Raw genomic sequence first — 12,413 nt, 5'->3', positions numbered from 1 at the left:
TAAATATGAATTTTAATGTTTTTTTTCTTTCATGCATGTGTTTCTAACGCATTTATAAGATTATTTCTTTGTTGCTTGTATGTCCCTCCCCCACAGTGTAACCCCTGCTTTCACTATATTTGATGTCAGTATAACTCGTGGAGGAGATGGGGAAAAACAAGTTGTTTAAGGATTCAGGTGGACCTGTTGCAACAATGAGAAGTACAAAATGTCATGTCAAAAACGAGCTTTGCAATGTCGGTGTGGGGGGGGAAGGGGGGAAGGATTGGGTGGGGGAGAGGCGGGAGGCTGGGAAGGGAGGTGAAGGGTAAACAAAGGAAGAGGCTGCAATGCTTGGTAAAAATGTATGCATTATCCTGCCCATGTAATTGTAACCCCTCTGTACAGTATGTTCTCAAATAAAATAAAATTAAATTAAAAAAAAAAAAAGAAGAGAAAGGTGTTCTCAGCAGCTAGGTAGAACAGGGAAATGAGCAGTATAAAGTTCCAGTATGCAAACAAATAAGTTCTAGAGATGTTGCTATGCAACATAGGGCCTGTCTATCATTAACATTCTTTTATTGCATACTTACATGTTAGCAAACATATCTCATGTTAAGTTTTCTTAACAACATACACACACATAGACAAGTGCATGAAGAAAATTTTTGAAGTGATGGATATGATTATCACCTTGCTTGTAGTGAAAGTTGTACAGATGTGCATGTGGCAGTTTACCAAATTATGTACACAAATGTATGCACTTCTAAATTGCAACACACTTTCATAAAACTAAAAAGTTAAAATGTCCCAAGGAAGCAATCACTTCCTTCACAAACAATAAAAAACTTCAAACTTCCAAAAAAAAAAAAAATCTTATTACCAGACAAACAAATTGTTTCTTCAAAGCATGTGCAGAGACAAAAATATATCGGACACATTTCAAAGATGGGAGCTTTTGGGGCAATCAGAGAAAATATTCTTATATAAAATAATGTCATAAAATAGAAATTCAATATATCTCCTTTTTACTAAAGAGAGATGTCTACTAAAATTAAGCCCATTTTAAGTATGAGGAAAATGTGACTCCAGGGGGTTAAGCAGCTTCAGTGCCGCTCATACATTAGTGTGGGAGAAATTACAACTAACCACAGAATTGATTTCTGACCAACTTTATATCCATATATTTTTCTTCTGTTTATTTTTTTCCTTTCCAGGTTTATTTTTTTGGTAGTTAGTACTGAGATTTGAACTCCTATGCTTGTTGGGAACATACTCTGCCACCTGCACAACAGGTCTAGTCAATTTTGATACATTTAGTATTTGGATAATATCTTACATTTATTTGCCTGGCACCACGTTTGGTCCTCAATGCTCCCACCTAAACCTCCTCCATGATTGAGACCAAAGAAATACACCAACACACTCAATTTTCTTGAAATGTACTCTCGCTTTTGGCCAAGCTGTACTCAAACCATGATCTTCTCAGTTTCCACCTCCTGGGTGACTAATTAACACACACAACCTAACACAACCACAGTCATTTATTCATTTATTTATTTATTTGTTTGTTTATTTTTATTGCACAACTACAGTCTTGACCTGGGCACAGCATTCTGCTTTTCGAATCAAGAAGACCTAAAATATCTACAAGTATTCACATTTAATAGCTCAAATGTTGTATGGTGGTTCCCCAAAAGACTCCACATAGAGCTCCCCTATGACCCAGCAATCCCACTTTTGGGCATTTACCCAAATGATCACAAACAAGACCATACTAAAGCTACCATCACAACTATGTTTATTGTTGCATTATTACCATAGCTAAGATATGGAACCAAACCGGAAGTCCCTCAGTAGATGAATGGATCAAGAAAATGTGGTATATATACACAATGGAATTCTATGCCTCCATCAGAAAGAATGACATTGCCCCATTTGTTAGGAAATGGAAAGACTTGGAAAAAAAATTATATTAAGTGAAGTAAGTCAGGCCCAAAGAAACATAGGTCCCATGGTTTCTCTTATTTGCAATAGCTAGTATATGTCTGAGTCAAGCAGAAAAGGTCAGATAAGTTGATGTTAGGGGAATGAACCCCAAGATAAGTATTCAAAAGTTTTTTATTTCTTTCATGCAATTGTTTCTAACATATTTATAAGATGATTTCTATGCGGCTTTGTATGTCCCTCCCCCATGGTATAACCCCTGCTTTCACTGTATTTGATGTTGGTATAATTTGTGGAGGGGAAGGGCAAAAACAAATCGTTTACATAGGGATACAGATGGACCCATTGCAACAATGAGATGTACAAGTCGTTACGTCAAAAAACGAACTTTGGTTGGGGGGAGGAGGATCGGCTGGGGGGAAGTGGGTGAAGTATGGGAAGGGATGGGAAAGGGAAACAAAGAAGAGGCAACAATGCTTGATAAGAAATGTACTATTTATCTTGCCCATGTAATTGTAACTCCTCTGTATGGTAGTCTTACAATAAAAAAAAGGGGAGGGGGGAAGAGTTCAAATGTTTAGAAGGGAAGTCCTAAAAGAGAAAGATATTCCCCAGGCTTGGGAAATGGCTCAAGTGCCTTACTAGCAAGCCTGACACCCTGAGTAAAACCTCAGTATTACAAAGAAGACAAAGAAAAAGAAGAAAAATGATACTCTACTGACACGGACATGACTCAAACCACACCAGATAGAAGGAATGGAAGGCAATATAGGTGGGGATATCCCAGTACATTCTGCTAAAAATTGAAGCATATAGAAAACCATCTTATCAACTGAGCCAGTAATGACAGAGAGAGTCTACTCGATTTGAGTTAGATAGAAATGGCTGCATCAACAGAACAGCAGTTTGTTCTAATCTACACCCATTGTCATTTAGCCCTTAGCCATGGAGGTGCCTGCGATGTCAGAGGTGTCCTTTGCATCATTGCAGGCAGATATTAGGTTCACTGAAACCAGGGCCTGACCCTGGTGAACAGCCTGAAGAAACCCTGAGGATTTATTTTTGCAATTGTTCTGATATATACTTTCTTCCCGGGTAATCGTAGCTCATGACATTGACTCATATTGCAATGGCAGCAGTTAGTCAAGCTCGAAGTTGACTTAAGCACCTCGTCTTGCTTGCCTGAGAATGGAATAGCTGTTTGTTTAAGCTCAAATGACCGATGAATGGGTTCAGGTGCCAAATGTCTGGCAGTGTTCCAACTCTCCAGAAATGAAAATACTGGCGAAACAAAGAATTCAGGAGTCATCAAAATTTGCTAGACACCATATAACTCCCAGGCACCTACCTGTGTGTCTCCTTTTCACTGGTGTCTTTGAGGCAGATGTCAAGACGTCAAAAGACTACACGGGCCAGAAAGGAAGGACTAGCACATGAGGCTGCCAGTCCCCAGATTGGAACTCCTGCTCAGAGCTTATGTTTCAGGGATTATGTTTCCTCTGAAATCTCTAACAGTAAATTTACTCTTACTTAACTGAGAATAATTATAATCAATTTATTCATTTATTTGGGACAAACACATAAAGCAATTCAAATACATAATCTAGGTTATAATGTTCTACAGTACAAACAGGATCCAGACCACACATGTATTTCCAATTTTTCTGTTAGGCATATTTATAAAAAGTGAAAGTTGCAGCAATGAGAAGTACAAGTTGTCATGTCGAAAACAAACTTTACAACTTTGGTGGGTGGGGGGGAGGGTTGGGTGGGGGAGCGAGGGGAGGCTGGAAAGGGTTGTGAAGGGTAAACAAAGGAAGAGGCTACAATGCTTGATAGGAAATGTACTCATTATCTTGCCCATGTAATTGTAACCCCTCTGTACAGTATGTTCACAATAATAAATAAATAAATAAATAAAAAGAAATGTACTCATTAAAAAAGTGAAAGTGAAAAATTAAATTTAATAATATATTTTATCTCATCTGATATATTCACGTAATATGATTTCAACATGGAATACATATACACACATATGTTAACTAGATACTGTGAATAATCTTTAAGTAAGTCTTTGAAACCTAGAACTTATATCTCAATTGCCACATTAAATTTGCATCAGAAAAGCTTTGAACTCTATTTAGAGTTCACAAAATCTAGTTTAGAAAGTAAATTCATGTGCCACAGTTGTTTCAAGTATATAGTTTTGTGTGCAATTAGCTAAATTGAGTATAAAACAGTCATATATATGTTTAGATATTTATACATGAAAACACAATTAAGTAATTAAGAAATAATTTTTATGACTTACATCTGCAGATATTCTGGTTTCCCAATGTTAGGAAATTAGCTAAATAACAACAAATCAGATGCAATTATTAGACATAGCAATGCAGATATACTGGCAAGAAAAGTTCTCTGGAATGTTGTCATAAGAAAGCATCGTATAAAGCAACATATGTTTTAAATGTAATTGCAAATGGATGGAAATAACTGTATATATATACACATAGTAGCCTCTAGCAAGAGACCACATTTTTCTCTCTCCTGCTATAGAAAGTAGGTCTGTGGTAAGGTTTTATCAGCATGGTCTGAATGAAACGTGATCGTCACTGTAGGTGGAATTGATGTCAGTATGATCTTCCCTCTGCTGCCATTGGGTTGTGGAAGATGATGAAATCAAGATATGAAGATAGCCCAGGTCCTTCAGACACCCAGTAGAAAAGCCCATCTGGCAAGGAACAGGTATTCCTTTGCTTCTTACTGGATTCTTACATGAGTGTGGTTGACCTTCCGTGAGTTAAATCCTGAGCTTTGTTAGAACAGTTACGGATAGCCCAAATAATGCCCATATTAATTTATACATCCACTACACAGAATATGAATGTGCTTACAAAACACATATTTAAGGTGAATTCCATTATATCTGAGTCATAATGTAAGCCTCAGACATTGTGCAAATATACAAGAACAGGCTGTGATGATGATTTTGTGACAGTTTTAAGTAATGGTTAGACATGCAGAATAAATCTACTCTTAACTTGGTTGTTATTCATAATCTTCAGTTTTGCTTTGAAGTCACTACAGATCCTAAATTTCTCCTTAGTGAGGATATGAATTATTCTACCCTATCTAAAACAAATTGTTTTTTAAGATTACATTTATTACACTAACAAATTAGACAACTCATGTTTTCAAAAATATAATCTTGATTGTAAAAATATTTGGGGTTTCTTTTTCCCTGCTGAGGCTTGGTAGGCATGCTACGCATGAAAGTGTGTGTTCACTACACTTGCTGACTGGGAAAATGGGAGCCTGGCCACCTGTGCAGTGGTGGAAACTTGCCCTGTGGGCTCTGAATCTGCCCAACACAAGGAAGCTTTGAGGCCCTCTCCCCCAAAATGATTTGCCTTCCTCATTCACATTTAAAGTACTACAGTGGAGGATTTTGATGTCAAATTGTTTTTTAAACAACATTGAAATAATTTCCACTTGTCTTTGGGGTACATCTTCCTTTCTTAATGCTCCATCATGCACTGTATATGTGGAGCTGTTAGTATGGAATTCTGTGTTGAAATCCAATGGTATTTATGAATGATTATCCTCAACATCTTCCACAGTCTGCTGCCTAATACTTATAGGTGTTATATAGCCTGGGAAAATTACAATAGTAATGTTTTACATGAACTTAAAACTTTATCTTGAAAATTAAACCTGTTTATGTGAATTGGCAAAAAAATATTCATTGATGAATTAAGCTAACAAGAAGAATGAATAATACTCTTTTTGGTTATTGAATTTAGATTTGTCCTGTGTAAACTGAATTAATATCTACCTGTTTTCCAGCTTGCTTTAGTTTAGTTTTATCAATCATTAAGAATTATGATAAGTAAAGTAAATGAGGGGAAAACTTGCATGTTTTCCCCCATATGTGGATGTTAGAATTAGCTTATAAATTAATATGTAACTACATTGTGTGGTACATAAATGTATACAATTGTATTAACTGAACTATGGTAGATTCAAGGGGAACTCAAATAGTATGATTCCTTAGAAAGGCAAAGTCAAAGTTCAATAAAATAAATGCCAGGAAGTGGGTACTTCCTGTGATCAAGGGATAAAGGGGAAATAAAAAGAAGGAGGAAAATGCAGGCAAGAATCTAATATATATCCTACAATCTTAAGAGTGAGGGGAGGAGTAGCGGGAGAGATGAGAGAGAATGTTGGAAGGGGAGACATTGAACAAATGAAATTTCTGATTCACTGTTAACACACAAACTAAGTCTGGACTTCATTTGCAGATATTCGACTCATGCCATTTCAAGTAGAAAACTTGAGAAAAGCATGCTATCATGTGATTAATCTGCTCTGTCTCGTGACTAATGTGTAGAAAATATATACCTATACTATGAGAACCTGCAGATTTCTTCTAGGATAAACAGCGTTGTATACTGAAATCTTTGCTTTGTCCAACCCTACTGAGGTGTTAATGCCTCTTCTGGCCTTAGCATGCTCATGACTAAACCAAAATTGCAAAATATAAAGGGTATTGAAACTGTTACTTATCAAGTATACACAATGGAAAAAATAAAGTAGAAGTGTGCTGAAAAATTAGAGGTATTTAGTGTCGCATTTGGTAGAGATTAGTGAAAAGATAATTGGGAATTCAAAAGAAGATGGAGTGGCATCTTCAAGTCTGTGTGAAATGCTTTCAGAGTCACATTAACGCAGCCTGAACTGGGTGGTATCTCCTATGATGAGAGCTGCTAATCTTCTCTAAAAGCCTGGCCTTTGAGGCACGGTGGAGAAAGCCTGCAGACACAAGTGCAGACTTTAATCCTGTGTTTTGGCAGATTCCCTGTGAGTGCTCAACTTACTTTTTTCTGAAAGTCTGTAAGTTTGCCTGTGAAAGAATGCCTCAGAAGTCAAAAAGGTGTAAGTTGAAAATATGGATGTTGACATTCTCCCAAGAATCATAGAAGGAAACTGATAGAAATGAAAAATGTGTTTGCTTATAGGTTTATAAGCTAATTCTAGCTACCCCATGTACCTTTTATCTCTCTGGGCCTGACTTACTTCACCTAATCTACTCTTTTCCAAGTCTTTCATTTCTTTATATATAGTACAATATTAATTTATCCTAAAGAGTGAGTAAAATTATAGTGTGTGTATGCATACCACATTTTCTTGATCCATTCATCCATTGAGGGGTATCCATACCTTGTCTGTGGTGAACAGTGCTACATGGACATGGTTGTGCTGGGGGTTTACTTTGACTTCTAGTTAAACACATTGAGTAGTATGCAAGTGGTCACAAATGTATTAAGTACAGTAGATTCAAGATAAAACTCAAATACTATCATTCTATAGAAAGGCAAAGTCAATGCCCAACAAAATGAGCACCAGGAAATGAGTACTTGCAAGAGGAGGTGAGAAAAGGGGACACGGGTGGACAAAGAAGAGAAGAGGGGATATGCAGTCAAATATTCAATGTATACGCTACAAAACTAAGGAAAATAAGAAAAAGGGTGATTCAGGGAGGGGGTTAGAATGTTGGAAGGGATGACATGGATCAAGATATATTTTGTTCATAAACTTCCTTGTTAAACTCATCTCCTTTGGGTAACTATTTAAAGATAATATAAAGAAAAATGAAATGAAAAAAATGTTACCAACTATTTGTGATTATATACCAATAATTAGAAATGATTATGTTTGCAGGTCATTTAACCCTTGAAATGACATTGGTTTCCTCATTACACATTATCCCTCTTGCTGTTAAAATGTTAAAATGAACAACATGTTCTTCAAACTTCATAAAAAGAATCAAACAGCACAAAACTGAGGTGAAAATTTCAGCTTCATTCATTGATTAACTACAACTAATATTATCTGCCCTTCACATGCTGTGATTACAAGATGTAATTTCTATAAGCAGTAATCTATCAGGTAGTAGTATTATTCAAAGTTATCTTTCTGACTGCAAGAAGACCTTTTTGGAAAAAAAAATCTTGTATTTTCCAATGACTGGTTTCAATATGCAAATCAATCTAATATATCTTGAGAGCTCATTAAGTGTGACTCATTAGGACACATCTGCGAGGTAGAAAGTGAGCAATGAGTACTCCTTACATTTATAGGATATTTAGTGTAACTGAAAACATTTTGGTTGCAACAAATATTGCGCAAGTATATCTTATATATCAAGGTTTTTATTCTAAAATAACTTTTTTTGTTGAGAGATGTAGCAGCCAACTGTTTATCTGGAGAAGCAGTCAGTAGAGTTCTAAAACTGGAAGGAACACTTAAGTGGTGGACTTAAACAAACTGTTGGAAACTGAATCTGGGATGGCCTGAAAAGAACTCCTGGGTGCCTGAAGAGAAGAAAGAATTTCCATGAAGTCCTCCAGGTTAATATCCACAAAGAGCCCTTTCTGTTCTGGTAAGGGACAGTAAGAGCAAGCATGTCCTATCACAGAAGAGAAACAACGCCTGCTTCCTCTGCACACATGAAATCATGCCTTGATTCCGTTGCTAGTACTTTGCGTGGCATGTAGAAGGAGATGGATTCTGGAAATCGGGGTCCTCACCCACAATAAACATGTTCACTGAAGAAGAAAGAAAACTGCAAAGAAGGTCTCGTGACACTTTCTAATTTAAATTTCATAAGCAAAACTATAGTAGGCACAAACTGCATGATGTTTCCAAACATTTGCATAATCTTCAATGAGCTACATTCCATTTCAGAAATTGTTTATGAAATTTCCCCAGTCCAAATATCATCTGCGTGCACATTCTCTGTGAATATCATTTTAAACGATTTATGCGTGAGTTCTATGTAGGACACCGTGTCTCTGAATAGCTAAATGCTGATTCTCTGCACTTAGAGTTGTGTTATCATAATGAACATTTAACTGCCACATGAAATACGGAGGCCATTCTAAGGGCATTATCAGAGACTCTCACTGGATGCATTTATCCCTAGTAGTGCACACAACACTCACTGTTTTGAGATATGAGCCTAATGGAAAGAAACCACTTGATTGATCTGGAGAGCATGCTGCCAATAACATCTGTCTCCATAGATGAACAATTCTATTCACTCATTCCAGGTCCAGATTTTCCAAGGGCTTGGTAATGATTACAAGTTCTAGAGGCCCGTCAGAGAGCCAGAAGACCGTCTCATACACCGTTGTAACCCATGAGTTTGTTTTTTGCAGGCTAGTCAGGCAAAGGTTAGCTTTCTCTATTATCCACTCACATCATCCACTGGGGATTTCTTGCTTCCTTAATATTTATGCTTTACTGAGCTTCTCATTTGGAATAATGCAAGAGAAATTACAAACCTCTTTATGAATGGCATTTCTTTCAACTCTCTAAGAGAACTCACTTTTGCCTCGGTCTCTGTTTAGAAATGAAATCTAGCAAAACTGTACAGGAATGTATGAATTTGTGTGTTTGCCCATCTGTATATAGGTATAAAAATATGAGCACCCGCATGTTAAAAGTGATTTCTTCTACTTTCTTAAAGTCCTAACTTATGGAAGTATATAAGCAGGAAATAATAATGAAAAAATACACAGCAAAAACTAACTTTGATATTTCTTTCATATATGATATCAAATATATAACCATAAAAATATCTGGGGAAATATATCTGGAGAAAAAACTTAAGGTTTATGTTTTTTTCAAGAACCACATGAGTAAAAGATAAGTCATTAAAAATAACCATTCAATAGCTTTCTGAATATGGAAAAAACAGCAATGCCAACATGTCTTCATCAATCATATGCTGTATGAAAGATATATGCAAATACTTTCCTCAAAGAAATTGACCAAGTTTTGTAAGTTATGAATGAGATTCTTATTTCTCAAAAAGACACCAGAGGTAATTATAGTAGAAGAGAGAAGATTGCAAAGAATTCCACATGAGAAAATTGAAAGTTATATCACCATTGTAGAATAATCTATAGCTAGACAGAAAATTTGTGAGGCTAAGGGAAAAGATAAAATTCTGAGGAATAAACTGTTGCAAGTAAAAATTATGAACTGCCACACACCATTGTCCATAGGCAACAGATAAATTGAAGAACATTCATACAATGAAAGCACCAAACATCAATATGATCTTTGCCTTCTAGTGCCAGTATTGTATATTGTGTTTCTGATGTATAAATAAAGTCTAGCCTGTAAAGGCAGTAATTTTATGTAAAGAATCTTCAGGTAAATATTGTATCTTGCTTGCCCCATTCCTCAAAATTAATTCTCTAGTGGTACAAAAAAATAACCTACTATTGCAATCAAAGAAAGTGGTTTTTTTCTGCCCATTTATTCTTTTTGGAGATACATAATACTAATTGTTCTATTTTACCAGAATTCCAATGAGAGAAAACAACATCTAGTATTATGTCACAACACTGGATATATAAAGCCTAATCTTAGCTCCATCCTGCTATGTACAGATACCTCCTATCACTGGGGAGGTATTTTACAAATAACTTATGAACAAGCTCTTCAGTTAAATATATGGTATATAACTCAGAATGAGACATGACATAGTTTTTCTTGTATTGAACAACTAAACATGAAAGAATTTCTTCTACAGTGATACATAATCTTTGTTTAAATATTCAAACATGGCCAGATGCTGATGGCTCATGCCTGAAATCTTAGCTACTGAGGAGGCTGAGATTTGAGGATCGTAGTTCAAAGTCAGCCTGGGCAGGAAAGCCCGTGAAAGTCCGATCTCTAATAAACCACCAGAAAAGCAGCAGTGGTGCTGTGGCTTAAGTGGTAGAGTGCTTGCCTTGATCTGAAGAGCTGCGGTACAGCACTCAGGCCCAGAGTTCAAACCCCACAACTGACAAAAAAAAAAAAATTCACACATGATAATGCAGGGTATTAAAAGGGCATATTGGAGGGAGTATCATTTGTAAACATTTTTATGAGCATCAATTGGTTGTAGAAGGGGATTTGATTGTGAAACATCCATACCTGAATGCGAAGTCACCTGATTGTACTCCCGTTCCCTGGCTCCCTGGCACTCTCCTCTTCTCCCTTTTCCAAACCCATCTCAATGAGCTCATTGCTCCATGTCCATAACCCATCTCAATGAGCTCATTGCTCCATGTCCATAACCCATCTCAATGAGCTCATTGCTCCATGTTCATGCATGAACATACAAGAATTATTGTGAGCATACTCACCCTCCCTTGTTTTTTTCTTTCACCTCTCCACTTCCCCTTAATCTCCCTAACCCCAGACAGGATTATTTCCTAGGACCAGCCCTCATTTTCTTTATTGCATGCTAACTGTTCAAAGAGGCAATGCTTCGGCATTTCACAGATGCACCTACAATAATTTAGTTTGATTGACCCCTCATATACTATACCTTTCCCAGTACCCATTATCTCCTATTATCTGAGAGCTTTCAGTAAATCAGGATACACCAGAGGCTCCTGTGTACCATGCTTTTTATATCACTATTTACAATAACCCAGCTAGGAAAACAGCACAGACACCCTACAGAGGGTAAATGGATTAAGAAAATGTAATGCACACATACACACATGATACAATATTATTCAGTCATAAAGAGCAATAAAAATGAGTCATTTTCTTAGTTAAGATATGGAACCAACCCAGATGCCTCTCAGTAGATGAATGGATCAAGAAAATGTGGTATATATACACAATGGAATTCTATGTCTCCATCAAAAAGAATGACATTGCCCCATTTGTTAGGAAATGGAAAGACTTGGAAAAAAATGATATTAAGTGAAGTAAGTCAGGACCAAAGAAACATAGGTCACATAGTTTCCCTTATTTGCAATAACTAGTACATGTCTGAGTCAAGCAGAAAACGTCAGATAAGATGATGTTAAGTGAAATGAACCCCAAGAGAAGGACACAAGTGTTTTTTCTTGCTTGCTATTGTTTCTAATGTATTTATAAGGTACCATGTAATTTTTTCGTTGGTTTGTATGTTCCTCCCCCATCTTATAACCCCTGTTTTCACTGTATTTGATGTTGGTATAATTTGGGGAGGGGAAGGGAAAAAACAAATTGTTTAAATAGGGATATAGGTTGACCCAGCAACAATGAGATGTACAAGACTTTATGTTGAAAAACTAACTTTACAATTTAGGCCGGGGGGGGGGGGGGGTGGGGCGGGAGTGAGGGTGTAGTGTAGTCGTGGAGATGGGAGGGAAGGGATGGTAGGGCAAAAACAAAGGAGGAGGCAACAATGCTTAATAAGAAATGTACTCATTACCTTGCTCATGTAATTGTAACTCCTCTGTGCAGTATTTTCACAATAAAAAAAAACTTATTTTTTTAAAAAATGTGTCATTTTCTGTGACCTGGATAGAACTGGAGAGCATCATATTAAGCAAAGTAGGTTAGGATAAGAAGGACAAAGGCTACATAATTTTTTATATGTAGATGGCCAGACTTAAAAAATAAGCATAGATGTAAGTACATTCATC

Source organism: Dipodomys spectabilis, unplaced genomic scaffold (assembly GCF_019054845.1).
Source record: "Dipodomys spectabilis isolate Male_0828 unplaced genomic scaffold, ASM1905484v1 ptg000215l, whole genome shotgun sequence".
In the NCBI taxonomy this organism is placed as follows: Eukaryota; Metazoa; Chordata; class Mammalia; order Rodentia; family Heteromyidae; genus Dipodomys; species Dipodomys spectabilis.
This window is presented reverse-complemented; position numbering follows the sequence as displayed.